This window comes from Camelus bactrianus, chromosome 3 (assembly GCF_048773025.1).
Source record: "Camelus bactrianus isolate YW-2024 breed Bactrian camel chromosome 3, ASM4877302v1, whole genome shotgun sequence".
NCBI lineage: Eukaryota > Metazoa > Chordata > Mammalia > Artiodactyla > Camelidae > Camelus > Camelus bactrianus.
In genome coordinates this window covers 69,857,025-69,875,099 of record NC_133541.1, presented here as the reverse complement: position 1 = coordinate 69,875,099, position 18,075 = coordinate 69,857,025, and positions in this window count along the sequence as shown.

The window sequence follows — 18,075 nt, the reverse complement described above, 5'->3', positions numbered from 1 at the left end:
TTGTTCTTTATGTAATGTGAGCAGGGGAACATTACAGGGTTACTTAATACCAGTCTTCACATTTTCTGTGTTTTGGGTTGATTTTGGTTGTTCCTTTTTTTTAAATTATTTTTATTTTTTTAATGGCAGCTAAAGATATATATACAGATTTCTACTAAAACAATGCCTAGAGCATTGTTGGTGAGTTTACATACATCTATACCTATGTAACTAAAACACTGTGGCTGTCATACATATTACTAACACAGAAATGAAAAAAATGATATGAAAAAGAAATTCATATTTATTTACAGGTATGATTCATGCATTGATAACAAAGAAGCAGCAGTATGATTCCTTCACAGTAGCCTAACCTGTACACCAATGAATGAATCATTATAACATTTTATGGCATATGGTATTACAGTCATATTCATAATACAGTATTGAAAACATTGTTACATTTTAAAAAACCGCTTACCTGTGACAGTAGGCTGATATGCAGTGTCTCCAATTACTAGAGAGAAAGTCATACTGTATGTTAATGTAATCTTTTGAAAGCAAAGTTATAAAACAGTAAGAAAACTGATATATTACTAATTTTATATTAAATATCACTCAACTTATGCCTATATAAGGAGAGGCTATTCACTTCAATACAAATCTTGCATATGATGTTCTAGCTGATGAATACTTCGGTGATGATGATGATGGTGACACAAAAGGACTCACACAATTCTTGGATAGTTACTAGATTTTCACAGGAGGACATACAGATACCCAACAGATAAGTGTATTAACTGTATGGCATGATGATGATCTACTATTCATTATCATAAAGGTATTCTTCATTGTCTTCACATTGAGTAGGCTGAGGAGGAGGAGGAAAAGAAGGGGTTGGTCTTCTTGTCCCAGGGGTGGCGGAGGTGGAGAAGGTGGGAGGGGAGGCAGGAGAGGCAGGCAGACTTGGAGTAACTTTAGGAAAATATATCATAATTTCCATCTGACTTTTTTTGCTTTTTAATTTCTCTAAAATTGTTTCTATACGGTACCAATCCTCCTTCCACCATTTGCTTTAGTTGCAGGCCTCATATCATAGAAGGGTTCTTGTCACAAAAGAAGTCAAAAGCAGTCTGGAATAACTGGGACCTTTCTGCCAGACTGTTTGATGTCAGTTTGTTTTCTGGCGCTGCTTCTATGTTCTTCCTCATCGTCTGGCACTGGTTTGGAAGCACTCATCTCCATTCTGGTAATTCTTCTGGTGTGGTGGCTATTAGCTCTTGAATTTCTCCAAGATCTTTATCTTGAAACCCCTCGCTCCCATCCTTTTTTGCAATCTCCACAGTCTCTTCCATGATTTCCTTGATTGGCTCTGTCATAAATCCTGTGAGTTCATGCACAGTATCTGGACATGTTTTTCTCCAGCAGGAATTCACTGTTCAGGCTCCATGGTTTTCACAGCTTTTACTGTAACAACAGTAGCATCTCCAGTGGTGTAGTCCTTCTAGACTTTCATTATGTTCTCTCCTCTTGCATACTGTTGGCAATCCTTTCTATAGAGTACTATGAGTAATGAGCCTTAAACGTCCTTATGAATCCCTAATCTAGAGGCTGAATTAGAGACATGTTAGCGGGCAAGTAAACCACTTTAATGCCTTTGTTGTTGAACTCACGGGGTTCTGGGGGGCTAGGGGTGTTGTGCAATATCAAAAGAACTGTAAAAGCAGTCCCTTACTGGCAAAGTACTTCCTGACTTCAGGGACAAAGCATCAATGGAACCAGTCTAGGAAAGATGTTCTTGTTGTCCAGGCCTCCTTGTTGCACAACTAAAAGACTGGCAGCTGATTTTTATCTTTTCCCTTCAAGGCTTGGAGGCTAGCAGCTTTCCAGATAAGGGCAGTCCTGATCATAAACCTGACTGTATGTACACAAAACTATAGAGTTATTCTATCCCTTCCAGACTTAAATTGTGGTGTTTGCTTCTCTTCCTTACTAATAAATGTCCTTTGTGGCTCCCCCCCCCCCCCCCAGAATAGGGCATTTTCATCTGCATTAAAAACCTGTTCAGGCAAATATCCTTTGTCCTCAATTATTTTCTTAATGGCATCTGGGAATCGTCTGCTGCCTCTTGGACAGAGCTGTTTCTCCTGTTATCTTAACATTTTTTAAGTCAAACCTCTTTCTAAAATGATCAGACCATCCTTTGCTGGCATTAAATTCTCCAGCTTTAGCTCCTTCACCTTCCTTATGCTTTAAATTGTCATATAATGACTTTCCTTTTTCTCAAATCGTATTAGAGTCAATAGGTATGCCTTTCTGCACCCACATAAAAGCTGCATTTTCAGTATGTGATAAAAAGGTATTTTGCAAAAAGTGCTAGGTTTTCCCATCTGCTGTCATAGCTGCAGCTAAGGCTTCATGAGTTTCATTTTCTTTTTTTACAGTGGTCTTCTTGCTGGCTTCATTTATTTTAAAATGATGGGCAACTACTGTTGCAGACCTCAAACTATGGTGCACATCAAGCAACACACCTTTTTCTTATAATGTCATTACTTTTCTGTGCATCTTGTGAGCACTTCCAGTATCACTAGTGGCACTTCGTATGGGTCCTATGATGTTACTCAAGGTATTGTGTTAAACATGATGAAAAATACGTGAGAACCACAAAATGTCCTTTTTTATACAACTTACTGGAGAGAAGAACTGCTCACTCAGAGATGGTTAGTGTCACATGGCATTTTAGGCTGATACTCTCAACATGGGAGCTCACTGCAATAGTAACAGGAGATGGCCATGAAATTGTTGCATTAGTACAGTATATGCTGCAGTTAATTTTATGCTGTTATGATTTAATACTGCATCTTTACATTTGTTTACATTTCTCTCAACTGCAAATGGTATGGACTATAAGTGTTAGTGTGCATGAGTTTTGATAAATTTAAACTTTTTATAATAGATTTACATACGTTTTATGGTAGTAAATGATAAAATAGACTAGTCTTCTTTACATATATTTTATGTATTAATGACTTACGTTTTTCTTAAATTTTTGCCATTTCTAGGCTATGCTGATTGAGGTTTTTCAAATTGTTGCAAATCTCCAAAATTTTTTCCAGTACATTTATTGAAAAAAATCTGCATGTAAGTGGACCCACACAGTTGAAACCCATTTTGTTCAGGGGGCAATTGTACAAGAAAGATGGCATATGGCAATCAGAAGCCAGTCTTAGCAGTTGAATTGATAGAAACAGGTGTGAACTGTGACGACTGAAAGAGGAAATGCCCTCTCTAAAGGGTGTAACCTTTATTAATCTCCTGGCACATGGAGGTTTGGGTGTTGACCTTCCATTCCATCAAGAAAAACAATATTTGAAATTTTAAAATGAGATTTTTTTAATTGTAAATGGTCAGTTGTAAAAATGACCACCCAGCTGATCAAACAAGAGGACCCAGTGAATGTCTAGGTCATAGATCATTGATTGGCAACTTCCAAAACTGGTCTTTAAGGAATATATAATAAAAGAGTTCTAAATCATGATTGTGGCTGTTAGAATTTGCTTGTACTGTGCAGTTGTGATCATTTTTGCCTATGCTTTAAGAATAGCAAATAAAACTTCCTCTACTATTTTAATATTTAATCAGTGCAACCAAAAGTGATAAGAAAAGAAAAACATTGCCTTACCTTGTCTGAAGTTTTGCTACCTGTCTTTGTTATGCCAGGCTAATGTGATTCCTATGCTTTTGATTATTAAAATACTTTTATCATCACAATTTTATTATCCTGCTCAGTTGATGAAAGCAAGATATATGAAAGAATAACAATTTGTTAATTATCAAAGATAATTCTGGACAGTACATTCCATACTTAATTGTTCTTGTTTATTTATTTTTAATTTTTATATATGTTTATGTTTTTATTGAAGTATAGTCAGTTTATAATGTGTCAAATTCTGATGTACTGCACAGTGCTTCAGTCATATATGAATATACATATATTTGTTTTCATATTCTTTTCACCATAAGTTAATACAAGATATTGAATACAGTTGCCTGTGCTATATAGTATATACTTGTTGTTTATCAGATTTTGAGAGAATCCTCCTGTATTTCTAAGTGAGAGACACTCTGCGAGAGTTCATTAGGTGTTCTGTGCGTTCAGTGGGCTTGTAGATGTAATTCTTGGTGTATTTGTGGTAGAGGGCGAGCTGTGAGTCTCTCTACTCCACCATCTTGGCTCAAACCCCTTAATTGTTGTTGTTTAAAGTAAAGCTCAACAATTTTTTTTTCTGAGCTATGATGCATAAATCAAGGCTTAAACTAATAGGTGCACTTATTAAATGAATAGGTGCACTAATTAGATTCCAGTAATTTTGGTGTCATTTCTCTCTTTTCCTGACTCTACTCCAATAGTTCACTTAAATGTCAAAATTGTGTCACAACTCAGAAGTAAATATTGAAAGTCCCATCTATACAGAAGATGGTCATGACAGTATGGTTGTAAATGGCTCCCTATTAAACACTGCCTGCTGTCCCTTGTGCCCTCATTCACAACCATTTTGGCAGGTAATTTCGTACAAAAAATTACTCACCACATCTTCTTTGACTCTAGAGGGCAAACATTTTTCTTGCTACCAAGAAAAAATACAAACTGCAATGTGATTTTCAGCAAAGGGGTAACATTTATTAAAGAGTAAATTTGTAGCTCTTCAAGCAATTAATATTCAAACTGGCTGTTGAAATAAAAGGTTAAATATTAATTCAGTTTTCTTATTTTGAATTGTTAAAGGAAAAACTGCTTTTTACAGTGGTGGCATTTCATTTGTTTTGGTTTCAAATCAATTATTCTAATAAATCAGCTTTTATTTGTGTGAATATTGACTTGCGCTTTGTTTTTTAAGAAGAAAGAAAAGGCACTTAAGTGAAAAAACAAAAAACAAAAAACTCACAACCCCTAGAAAAGGAGAGAAAATAAATGAACATAATATAAAACCAAATCCCACTACAAAAGCCAGTCATGCTATGGTTGAAAAATACTTTGTAAATGAAAACATACTATTTATAACAACTGTAAAAGAGAATAACATTTGTAGAAACTTTATTTTTCATGCCTTAATACTTTTGGGGGAGGAGAATTTATGGATTTTTCTCAGAAGGTGCCAGCTGTACAGTTGTTGTGTAAACCGTTGGTAATTAACAGGCTGTCAACAACACCTCTGAAACTTCATGCCTCTAGTTCCCGTGAGTACCACCCAATATAATCCTCCTATTTCAAAGCCTCAGATATATACTGTAAAAAAAGCCATGCTTACCTGCCTACATGGTAGTCTCTCTGCTCATCAGCACTTCTAAAATTATTTTGGAATCTAGTTTACAAATGCTTCTTGGTTTTGATTACAAAAACTTAGCCAAAGCAATAACATCCTTTTAAATATTAGTGTTTATGTATACTGTGGTGTTGTGCTTATGAAAAGCATGAATATATTTACCACCACAAGAACAAAAGAGGCATCCTTCTCAGAATTCTATACTGTTTGCTTTCTTTGCATGTTGGTTCTTCCCAACTCTTCCCAGGGTACAGCTGTCGGCTAGAGAATAGCTGTAACTCTAGAGTATCTCCAGGGACTGAGTACAGTCATCTACCAGTATCTGTCGCATGAGAATTCTGACAGGTCATTTTGCCCTGCCTCGCTTCTCAATCATGCAGAGCTTACAGTGCAGACTTTTGACAGCATCTCTGGATGAGGCCCAACTCTGCTTGGTTTCAAATCCATTCTAATGAATCAGCTTTTGTTCACGTGAATATTGATTTGGGCTTGGAAGGAAGGAAGGAAGGAAGGAAGGGAGGGAGGAAGGGAAGAAGGAAAGAAAGAAATGGAATTAACCCCTAGGTCATTTTTGACCTCTTTGAAGTCTCAGCCCTTACAGTAATCCTTTGTTGGATATTTTGTTTGGTATTGATTTTTGGTTTTTATTTATTTAGTTTCCATACTCCAGGCCTCTGCTTTCCCATCCACTTTGGATTGATATATATGTCCCTAGATGGTCTATCTGAATACTTACAGGAGTTACTTCCCAAGGTATTGCATGTCAGAAATACCATCCAACTATTAACTCAAAGCAACATATCATGAGAGTATGTCAGGTTCGTCTCTTGTGTTCTAAATAGGCTTCTAAGAAATTACACATGGCCGTGAGCCTTTTCAACCCCCTTTGGAGATGGAGATCTAATACTTTCCTAGGAAATAATTATAAAAATCAAAGTATAAATCAATTTTTCAGTTTAAAAGCTATCATTCTATCTTAAAAAAACTAAAGCAGAAAAATAATTGAAGTTTTATCAATTCTTAAGTAAGGAATGAAATTGAAAGCCCAGAAAAATTTTGTTCTATCAAGTTAGAGCTTATTCTTTAGGAATTCAAGATATAAATGTAGAGAACAAGAAATGGTGGAGCCAAGCTATAAATGTAACCCTCATCTTGTTGCATTACTGATCTTTGTTACAAATACAAATTTTTCCAGGTTGAAGCATCTGACTGGGTAGATTCACAAGACAAGGATGTGTAGGTAAAATAATAAAGATCAATTAACATGCTACTCTAAGTTCATCAGCATCTCTGTTCCACTTTTATTATACTTTGTGAATATGAACTACAATGGGAAGTGGGCAACCTATAATACGATGAGGCTGTCTTTTTCGAAACAAATAATCAAGCAATGGGGTTTAACTCAAAATGTCAACATGATGACATAATTACACACCCAGGACATTTTCAAGTCTTGTCATGCACTAAAACTCTTTTAAAACCTAGGAGGGTGATTAATATATTTTACGTGATAACCTTATCCCCACAGTGGCCTCATTTCAAAAATAAGGAATGTGATTATTAGAAATCGATATTATACCCAGAGATAAGGATGATAATGAGGCAGTTGAAAGGGCTGCAAGGGCTGCACAAGAATGTAAGAAGAACTTTAGTAAGTAAGATTGTTAAATATGGACTTGATTTGGTGGCAGAGGATACTCCTCATAAAATTGAACTGTGACTCACATCCCTAAAAGGGTGACAATCCTGCAGAAATTGTTTAATAGCCTGGAATTCCACTCTTAAGAAACGTTAACTCTCACTTCTCATCATAATGTCATATTACTGTCCACAGTTGCCTTAGGTTTTAGGATCTGCTTGCTGAGAATATTGTCAGTCTCCTCCAGTTCCCTTATTAGAAATCTTTCCATCTAATCTGAGACATTTCTCATGTCTCTAGGCTGTAGAGCACTCTTTGAGGAGGGTTAGGACACCATATACACAAACAGGTGTTTCTGAAAGAAAAGTGCCTGAAGTTATGTAAGCAAATTTCCTACTTGTTGGTGCAGATTTATCTCTTACTATTACTAAAGAATATAAATCACAAAGAAATGAAATATAATAGGTTAGTTCTCTTGGTATATTTAATATATCCACAAGCATGTCTCCACTTCTATTGCTCTAGATAACTTTAAACATTAAATAGTAATTGTTATTAAAGAATTAAAGTGGCCTCAAATGAATTGTATCCACGGATTTGGGGAACCTAGAATCAAAGAAGTCATACAGTTGTCTTGTTAGAGAAAGGGTAGGTTATTAATTAACAAAGTGTAATTTCCAAGGCTGCTTCAATGTATACATTTAGAATGCATTTATCTTGTGTAATTAAACAGTTCTGTCCTTTGAAAAACTCCCCATTTCCTCCTCCCCTCAGTATCTGGCAACTATCAGTCTACTCTCTGCTTCTATGCATTTGACTATTTTAGAGACATCATATAAAGGGGATCATGAAGTATTTTTCATGTGACTGGCTTATTTCAGATAGCATAATGTCCCCCATGTCATCCCTATCGTGGCATTTGGCAGAATTTCCTTCTTTAAGGCTGAATAATATTCCATAGTACTTATATACTATATTTTCTCTTTTTTCTTCTAGTTTTATTGCCATTTAATTGACATATAGCACTGTATAAATTTAAGGTGTACAACCTAATTATTTGCTTACATGCCTCCTGAAATGATTATTACAATAAGTTTAGTAAACATGCATCATATAGTTAAAAAAAATTAAAGAAATAGAAAATAATTTTTCCTTATGATGAGAACTCTTAGAATTTACTCTCTTAACAACTTTCATATGTAACATATAGCAGCGTTAATTATACTTTTCATGTTGTACATTACATCTCTAGTACTTATTTATCTTATAACTGGAAGTTTGTACCTTCTGACTGTTTTCATCCAATTCCTCCTCCACCCACAACTCACCTCTGATGACCACAAATATGACCTCTTTTTCTATGAGTTTGTTTGTTTGTTTTTGAAGTATAATTGACCTACAACACTATGTTAGTTCCTGTTAACACAACATAATGATTCAATATTTCTATACATTTCAAAATAATCACTATGATGTCTAGTTAAATATGTCACTGTATGAAGATACTACATAGTTATTGACTATATTCCCCACACTGTACATTTCATATCCATGACTCATTTATTTCACCAATAGGAGTTTGTATCTATTTATCTTCTCTCACTTACTTTTTCCTTTCCCCACTTCCCTCCCTTCTGGCAGCCACCTGTTTGTTCTCTTTATCTATAACTCTGTTTGTGCTTTACTATATTTGTTCATTTGTGTTTTTTTAGATTCCATATATACATGAAATCATACAATGCTTGTCTTCCTCTGTCTGACTAATTTCACTTAGCATAATACCCTCTAGATCATCCATATTATTGCAGAAGGCAAGATTCCATTCTTTTCTATGGCTGAGTAATATTCTATTATATCTATCTATCTGTCTATCTATCTGTCTGTCTATCTATCTATCTATCTATCTATCTATATCTATCTACCTATATATATATGCCACATCTTCTTTATCCATTCTTCTATTGATGGGCACTTAGATTGCTTTCATATTTTGACTATTATAAATAATGCTGCAATAAACATAGTAGTGCTGATACATCTTATTACCTATAGTTAACAATATTGTATTGCACACTTAAAATTTTGTTACAAGGGTAGGTCTGTAATCAGGTGTTCTTACCATAAACCAAATAAAAAACCAAACAAAAACAAAGAGGCAACAGGAAAGTTTTGGAGATGATGGATATATTTATTAACTTGATTATGGCGATAGTTTTATGGGTGTTTGTATATGTTCAAACCCATTAAATTGTATACATGTGCATTTTTTGTATTAATTTACATCTCAATAAGGCTAATAAAAATAAATACATATAACACCTCATGTGACTAATATTTGCCTAATGGTCAGCTCTAAAAATATATTGTAATTTTTAAATGACTCATCCCTTACTCATTTTTGTAATCTTAGGATTATTAGGTTTTAGAAGTGACAGATAGATAAGAAAAGGAAAAAAGAAAGCCATTTAGGAGAGATATGAATTATGATCAAATTTAGTCATTAACACATGATTTATAACTGAAAAGATTGATAAATTGGCCTTCATGCGAATTAAGAACTTCTGTTGTGAAAAATACACTTTTAAGAGAATGAGAAGATAAGCAAGACACTGGAAGAAAATCTTTGCAAAAGACATATCTGATAAAGAACTGTTATCCAAAACATGCAAAGAACTCTTGAAAGTGAACAATAAGAAAATGAACCGCCCATTTAGTAAATGGGCCAAAGATCTGAACAGACACCTTACCAAAGAAGATACATAGATGGTGTATAAGCAAATGAAAGCATACTCAATATTATATGTGATTAGACAATTTATATTAAAACAATGAAATAGCTCTACACACCTGTTAGAATGGCAAACTCTCAAACACTGACAAATACCAAATATTGGTGAGGCTGTAGAGCAACAGGAATTCTCATTCTTTGTTGGTGGGAATAATACAGTCCCTTTGGAAGACCATTTTGGAAAATTCATACAAAACTAAACATATCCCTGCTTATAAGACCAGCAGTCATGCTCCTGGGTATTTAACCATAAAATGAAATTTTTACCCAGTTCAAAATGTATGCCACTCAGAAATCTGCATTCAGGTATTTATTTCAGCTTTATTCATAATTGCCAAATTTTGAAAGCAACCAAAGTATCCTTCAGTAGGTAAATGAACAAACAAAATGGTATATCTAGACCATGCACTGTTATTCAACACCAAAAGGAAATAAGCTATCATGAAAATCCAGTGGAGGAACCATAAATACATATTACTGTTATTTAGGGGAAAAAAATAGTGTGAAGGCAAGAAAAGGCATGGAAGACACTTAAATGCATATTTCTAAATGAATTAAGCCAGTCTGAAAAGGCTACATACTGTATAATTCCAACTATGTGACATTCTGGAAAAGGCAAAACTAGAGAGTTAGTTAGAAGAACAGGGATTGTGGTAAGGGAGTGATGCATAGTCAGATCAGGGAGGATTTTTAGGGCAGTGAAAATACTCTGTATGTTACCATAATGAAGGTACTTTACATTCATCCAAACCCATAGAATGTGAAACACCAAGAGTGAACCGTAATGTAAACCATGGACTTCCGGTGATTATGTTTTGTCAGCGTAGGTTCATCAGCAGTAACAAGTGTGCCCCTCTGGTGGGAGGTGATGATAATGGGAGGAGGCTACTCCTGTGTGGGGGCAGGGGATAAGTGAGAAATCTTTTGCCTTCTGTCAACCTTACAAATAAAATAGCCAGTTATTTTATCAGTGAAATAACTATTTGAGAATAGCAGAAGAATTGCAGTTTGGGACAGACAAACTGTGGCAAAGCATAGGCTAGTTCAGAGAACAAAGGAGAGGAGCATTCTATTATATAGGAAACAGGGATTTGGGGAGGGCTTTTTTTTGAGTGAAAGTCCATTGGATGAGAGTGAGAATTCAAAGTGGTGGTGGCTTTGCACTGGCTGAATTATTGTAGCTTCTCTTTGGCTGAACAAGGAGAAAATCTTTCTCCTGTTGGGATTTGTAAAGTAAGCGTCTTCCTGTTGGGGAAAGCAAGGTACACTTTCTCCTGCTGGGCTAAACATGCTGTGTGGTGAGTGGTGGTGCCTGAGAGCTCCCCTTCAGGGCTTTCTGACTCCATTTGAAATGAGATTTCCTTTATTTTCAGACTTTCCCTTAAGTTTGCTGTGAATCTAAGACTGCTGTAAGAAAAAAGTTGTCTTAATTAAAAAAAAAAAAATTCTGCTTCCATAGAGCTTACATGAGATAGTTAAAAAAAAAAAGGTGAATTAAAACAACAAATAGGTAATTTTAGACACTGAGAAATGTTATGAAGATTGTGCTAGTTTAGGTAAAGGAAAAACATCTGTGATATGATGACAGTTGAGTTAAGATGTGAAATCCAAGGAAAATCCAGCCATGCTACTATTTAGAGAGTATTGCTGCAGGCAGGGAAATCAGGAATTGCTAAGGTCCTAGTGGGAATGAGCAGAAATAATGATTAATGTGAAAAAGCAAAATAAATCTAGTTTTTAAGTATAGTATTTATCTGAAATGTGAAATTTCTGCAGCTTTGATAACAGTTTCTAAATAGTTATGTAATATATATTACTTTAAGAGTAAACTATTGTGGAAGCAATTCAATTTATTGGTTCACTTCATTTGGTGATATTGGCAAGCTTAGTTATTTTATTGCTAAGGGAATATTAAGAGATACATATTATCTGACTCACTGGAGATAAACTAAGTTATATGACAAATTGGTGCAAAAAGAAAAACATAACTTTCATTGTACTTATATTTTAACTTTTGTTACTTTTATCTTTTGTCTATTTTAACTCATTGAATTCTCTCAAAAATTGGCATAGATGAAATGTGATTTAATCAAGTTTTATAGACTCAGATATTGTATTACTGAACTGAGTTATATTTCAACATTTTCTGAAGTGGATTTTTGGGTTCACTGCTTTCTTAAATGAACTTCAGGGCTTTCTTGAATCTCAGGCAAGATAACATTGCTTATCTCCTGAATCTCAAGCAGGATAACTTAAGAAATAGGTAGATGACAGCAGGTATTTACTACCTGAGTAGTTGAATAGATATTTGTAGACCAATTTTCCTTTCACTGTGCTTCACCAACAGTAATTTATAAGGGGTAGCCATTGATTAATTCAAATTGCATTTGTCACTTTGAGCAAAATATTATTTCATCAGCTTCTAACACTGACATCTGAAATGTGCAACTGTCTCTTAAAGAAGCTAAAGTAGATTTTGAGGATATTTTAAGGTATTTTAAATAAAGAACTTACTTTAAGTCAGAATCTTCTTTTAAAGAAATTCTGATTGTTAACATTTTAAATGTTAATTTTAACCACTGTATATAAAAATAAATAAAAAACAAATTTCTTCTGTAAAGCACAGGGAACTATATTCAATATCTTGTAATACCTTTAATGAAAAAGAATACAAGATGAATATATGTGTGTATATATATATTATATATATATATATATATATATATATATATATATATATATATATATATATATATATATGCATGACTAGGACATTATGCTGTACACCAGAAACTGATACATTGTAACAGACTGTATTTCAATGAAAGTTTTAAAAAAATAAATAAATGCTATTTTAAGAAGTAAAGACAGTAACAAATTATATAAATATGTAATCTGATTATGCTCATTTTTAATGTATTGGCCACATATATATATGTCATATGCATTTATATATGTGTATATGTTTGCATTGTACACATTCTTTGAATATATATTAAATGTTTTTTATATTTTTATTCATATTTATATATTTTAAAATCTGATATGTTGGAAAGGCTGCCTTTCCAACATGGATTAATGAACATGTGTTAATTATTCTGCTAGAGTTTACTTGGCAATATAGTGACTAGTTGAATTAAGTATTGAATTCTGAATGGATGCAAACATAATAGATTCCTAGAATAAAAAGTAGAGTTTTTTTTATTTTTAATTAGTTTTTATATCTGGAACACAAATTCTGGAATGTATAGAATAGAACTAGAAATAATCAAAGAAAGCATGATGTTTTATCTATACTCATTATAGGCCATGTAGGTTTGATAATCTTTGCTATTATTTTAATCTTATTATAATTACTGAACATTTCTTAGTATTTATAATAGCCAACTAATATGATAGTAGAGATGAACACATGGGAACTTAAACATATCATTTAAATATATGAAAATGATAATAGTAATGTCTCATAGTTGTATAGTGACTGGTTTTATAAAGTCAACTATTTTAATTAATGTGTTTTTTGCTTCTAGTACTCAATGGTTGAGAAATTGTATTTTGCTTCAGTAATTCATGTACAAGAATAGTATGTGAAACAGGAAAATACATGAATACAAGTGTTCATAAAAGACATTTTATTTTAATGATTTATTAAATTAATATTATAGTATAAATCATTTTATTGAAAAACATAATGAATAGTTTGATGAATAAACTGCAGGGAACTAATTAACTGGTCATAATTTCTGATTTTTATTCAGATTAAATCTCAATACTATGTATTCAAGTTGTGAAAGTTTTTGATCTTTTGTATAAAAGATATATGACTGGACATTACTTGTCTCTGTTCATTGACTTTTTAGTGGTTCCAGTTTAGATTTGCATTCTACCATTTATCACCCCAGTACTCACTGGCCAGCGGTCACAAATAGTGTGCTGGACTTAGAGCCACCAGCTATGGCTACAGTGTCCATGGCAGCTAACTAGATCATTTGGGGATTAGCTCATCAATAATAATTTACTACATTCAACCTTGTTAAATATAAAGCCCAAGAGACGTGTTAATAAGCACCTACCTCTAAATTTTACGAAGCTATGAGTTGTAGTAATAATTAATCTTGACAATTTGGCCTTGATAATCCAGTAATATCATAGGGTACTAGATAATTACATTTAGTAAAATAACAACTATTTTTATAAGAAATAGGTGAATATGTATTATATATCTTATTAGATATTTAGGTCTTCTTATGATGACCTTTCATTCAATTAAATTAATAATTTCAGTAGCCACATTCTAAGTAGCCAATCAAATTGTGTGCAATTCTTTCAAAATAACACAGAGCAAACTTTATCTTACAATGAATGGCTACTGAACTTTAACATGAAAATTACTACTATAAGAAGAGTAAATGTGACAGAAATGAACATAAAAGATTTTGTCGCTCAGAAGCATTTATGCAAATGTTACATTTTAAATCACATATATGATAGAATATTTTATCAGTTAGTGGACATTGAAATTTGTCTTTGAATCCAACCTGAGTAGGTCACTGAAATCTGTTCCTGTCCAAAACATCCAGGAGCAGATTTGCTCTGAGGCTACAAAAGAAAAAAAAAAAAACAAAACCTTATTCTGTTGCTCGGCATATATGACATCTTTTAAAAAAAAATTCTTAGGGGAACATGTCAGAAATAGTATATTCACACACAAAAAAGTCAGTGCTACATTTTAATTTTTTAATTACCATTTCTATTACTTTAACAGAGATACAGTAAAAGGTACAGGTGTTATAAAGAGAGGATACTCTGAAATACCTGAGGTATAACTAGTCAAAAGTTGGATGACATTTCAATCATTCAGGATAGGACAGGAAAACATCAGCACAACATTGGTATTGAAGGGAAAGTAAGGAAAACCTTGAATGGGTTAAAATGGCAGAAGAAGAACCAAATGCACCATCATCACAGGTACTTAGAAGAATACTCTGTGATATTCATGATGAAGAGATCCTGTTAATGCTACCAGAAAGAAGCCATTAAAGAGTCATGTAAAATGAATTAAAAACCTATATTGACCTCCAAACCCAGCATCATTGCATGGAATTGAAATTCTGGAGGTGTATAAAGTGACCAGATGTGGAGAATTATTTCTTATGCACAATTCCAGTGCTCAGGATGACTGAAGAATTCGTACTTACACAATTTATGAGAATATTTGACTTTAAGTGCCAATTCCACACTATTCAGTGATGGCACCTTCAAGACGGCACCAACACCATTCACTCAGTTATTTATTGTGCATGGTGTGTTGGGTTTTATTATGCCATTGATTTATGTACTAATAATGAAAAAGAATAAACTGACTATACTTCCATCAAATATATATATATAAAATTTAAAGAAAGAAGATACTTACTGATATATATATATATATATACACACATATATACACACATATATATATACACACTCACATTTGCATAGGAAAGAAATCTCTACATGAACCCTTCATTGTTGCAAATATGAATGCGATTCAACTACTCCTACCAAATGCATAAATAAAAGGATGCTTGCTTTACTTTTCACAATCAGTGGGCTGAAAAATATCTTCTTTGGTTCTAACGTTGAAGTATATTACAATGGAATGTAACACCCATAAGTGTTTATATGTATTGTTTGGACTTCCATTTGTGCCTTTGAAAGATGTAATTGAAGCTTTTGAGTACATTGTGGAGAATGAAGAAGAAAATTTAGATGACCTAATGGATTATGTTTTGAGAACGTATGTCCATGAAAGGCAAGGCAGAGACAGAAGACCAGAAGCTCCAAGATTTGCACCAGAAACTTGGAATGTTTATCCTGAATGGTAATCACAGGATGAACAGAGCAGTGGAAGGCTGGCATGGCAAATTTTAAAAGCTGATGGTAGTGCATCATCATTCAGTTTGGAGAAGTGTTAATTTGTTCACTGCTTTGCTATTTGTCTTTTATCAGGCTCTTGGTGGTCGTATTCACATACAGCCACCAACCTCACAGTGATGCTGACAAAATCAGATTCATATAACCAAAATTTTTAACAGATATAAAGAATATAAAGCTAATAATCAGGTCAGTGTATACTTGAGAGCAGTTACTCATTGACTTTAGTGTAACCCTGAAAAACTTCATGATGAGGAAGAATAAGAATATTCAGTGGGAAATCCAAAATTCATCATAAATTATAATAAAAATAGCATAAATGAAATTTTAACAGAGTTAAATGTTTGTGTTATTTAATGAACCATAGAGCAAATGTCTCAGTGAGCATTTTGGACAGGACCTAATTTCAAGGGCTTTTTGGTAAAGTTAATTTTAAGAAACTTTTGATGTGGACCAAATGTCTTAATGGAAGTTTTGGACAGGACCAAATTTCAAGAATCTTTTTGGCATGACCAAATGTCTCAATGAATGTCTTGGACAACACCAAATGTCCTACAATGATTTTATCACATCATTAGGCATAATATATTTCTTCTTTGTATTTTAAAATAAAATAGAAATATATTCAATTTTTATTTCAATGATACTAATATATTTCTAGAAACTATTTCACAAAATCACTAAAGATCAGACAAACTTAAGAAAAAAACAAAATTCAAGAAGTGAAATTATTCATACTAATGAATATGTCATTTATACCTACTTTAGGCAATAATAATTTTTAAAAAGAGGCATGTTGTGTTACTTTTCTAGGGCTGCCATAACAAATGACCACAAATTGGATGGTTTAAAACAATAGAAATTTATTCTCTGACAGTTCTGGAGGCTGAGTCTGAAATCAAGCTGTCATCAGGGTCAGTGCTCCCTCTGAATGTTGTAGGAAAGGATCTTTCCTTGTCTGTTCCTAGGTTCTGGCTGTTGCAGGCAGCCCCTGGCACTCAGATTGTAGTAGCATCACTCATTGTCATCTTGTGTTTTCACCTAGCTGACTACCCTGTGCATCTATCTCTTTCTGACATCAGTCATTGGATTTAGAGTTTATCTTAATCCACAATGACCTCACCTTGATTATATCTGCAAAAACCATCTCCAAATAACATCACGTCTATAGGTACTGACTATGGGTTATGGTCAGGTCAAGATATGTTGAAGTCGTAAACTGACTTCAACATATCTATTTGCAGGAACACAATTCAACCCACAATACATACCATGAGCTTAACTTTCACATTAATGCATAACATAAATAATGTTTAACATACACTAATATGTAACATATATGAGACTAAATAATTGAATTTTTGGAAATATTGGCATCCATTTTAAGGTAGTACAATATTCGAAATTCCACTGGTAGACTAGCATTACACTTTTTGGAAAGCAAATTCAGATTAGGTAACATTTGTGTTTCGGCAAAAGAAAACAAAATGTGACCTGAAAAAGCTACCACTATGTCTCACCTTATTTATCTATTTATTTGCTAATTATGATTGCTACTTCAGTAGTGTTAAGAGTTATTACTTGTCTTATTTGAAAAACTAATGGATATTGAATATTTGATTTTTTGAGAGTTCTACGTTCACGGGATTTGTGTGTGTAAATGAATCACTGCTCTCCAAATTCCTAGTTGAATCTACCAAGTTAACAGTGCTTCAACTTCTCATGGTTCTTTGAAAAAAAAAAAAAAAAGAATGTCTCAGTTCCTATCTAAAAGTTTTCCCTGAGTATCACAACCTCTAGTATCAAACTGTTAGAAGATATCTGCTACCAATTCTTTCTCAGGGTTTATCTTTGTTTTCAGAATTGGGATGTGCTAGCACTGTACTGCTGAGACTATCCTAGTGATACAGATGCTGTCAACAGAAAGAATAGTTTTTAACACTTTCGAAAGAAAACTTTTAATATACACGTTTTCCCCCTTTAATGATACTTTTATAATTTTCTATTTCTGAAGTGGGAAACTATCTTAAAAATACATATCAGTACTATGTTACAGAAAGAAATGATTGCAGGAGAATACATTTTACATATAATTATCAAATATTTTGTGATATTTATAATAATAATAATAATAATAATAATAATAATAATAATAATAGTAATAATAATACTCTGTATGTATCTCACTTTATCCACAAAGCTAAAACTTTATACAATAAACACTAAACAGGTAATTTGAAATATAGCATTTAAACAGAACTTAAATGAATTTATTCATTCTTAGGAAATATTTCATGTGGTTATAAACACTAGGAATACGTTAATAATACAGATTTATTTTATTAGTTCTATTATATATATTGGTTGTATATTTTACCGAGACAATACTAATGTACAAAAAATTTACAAGTTGGATGAATAACATA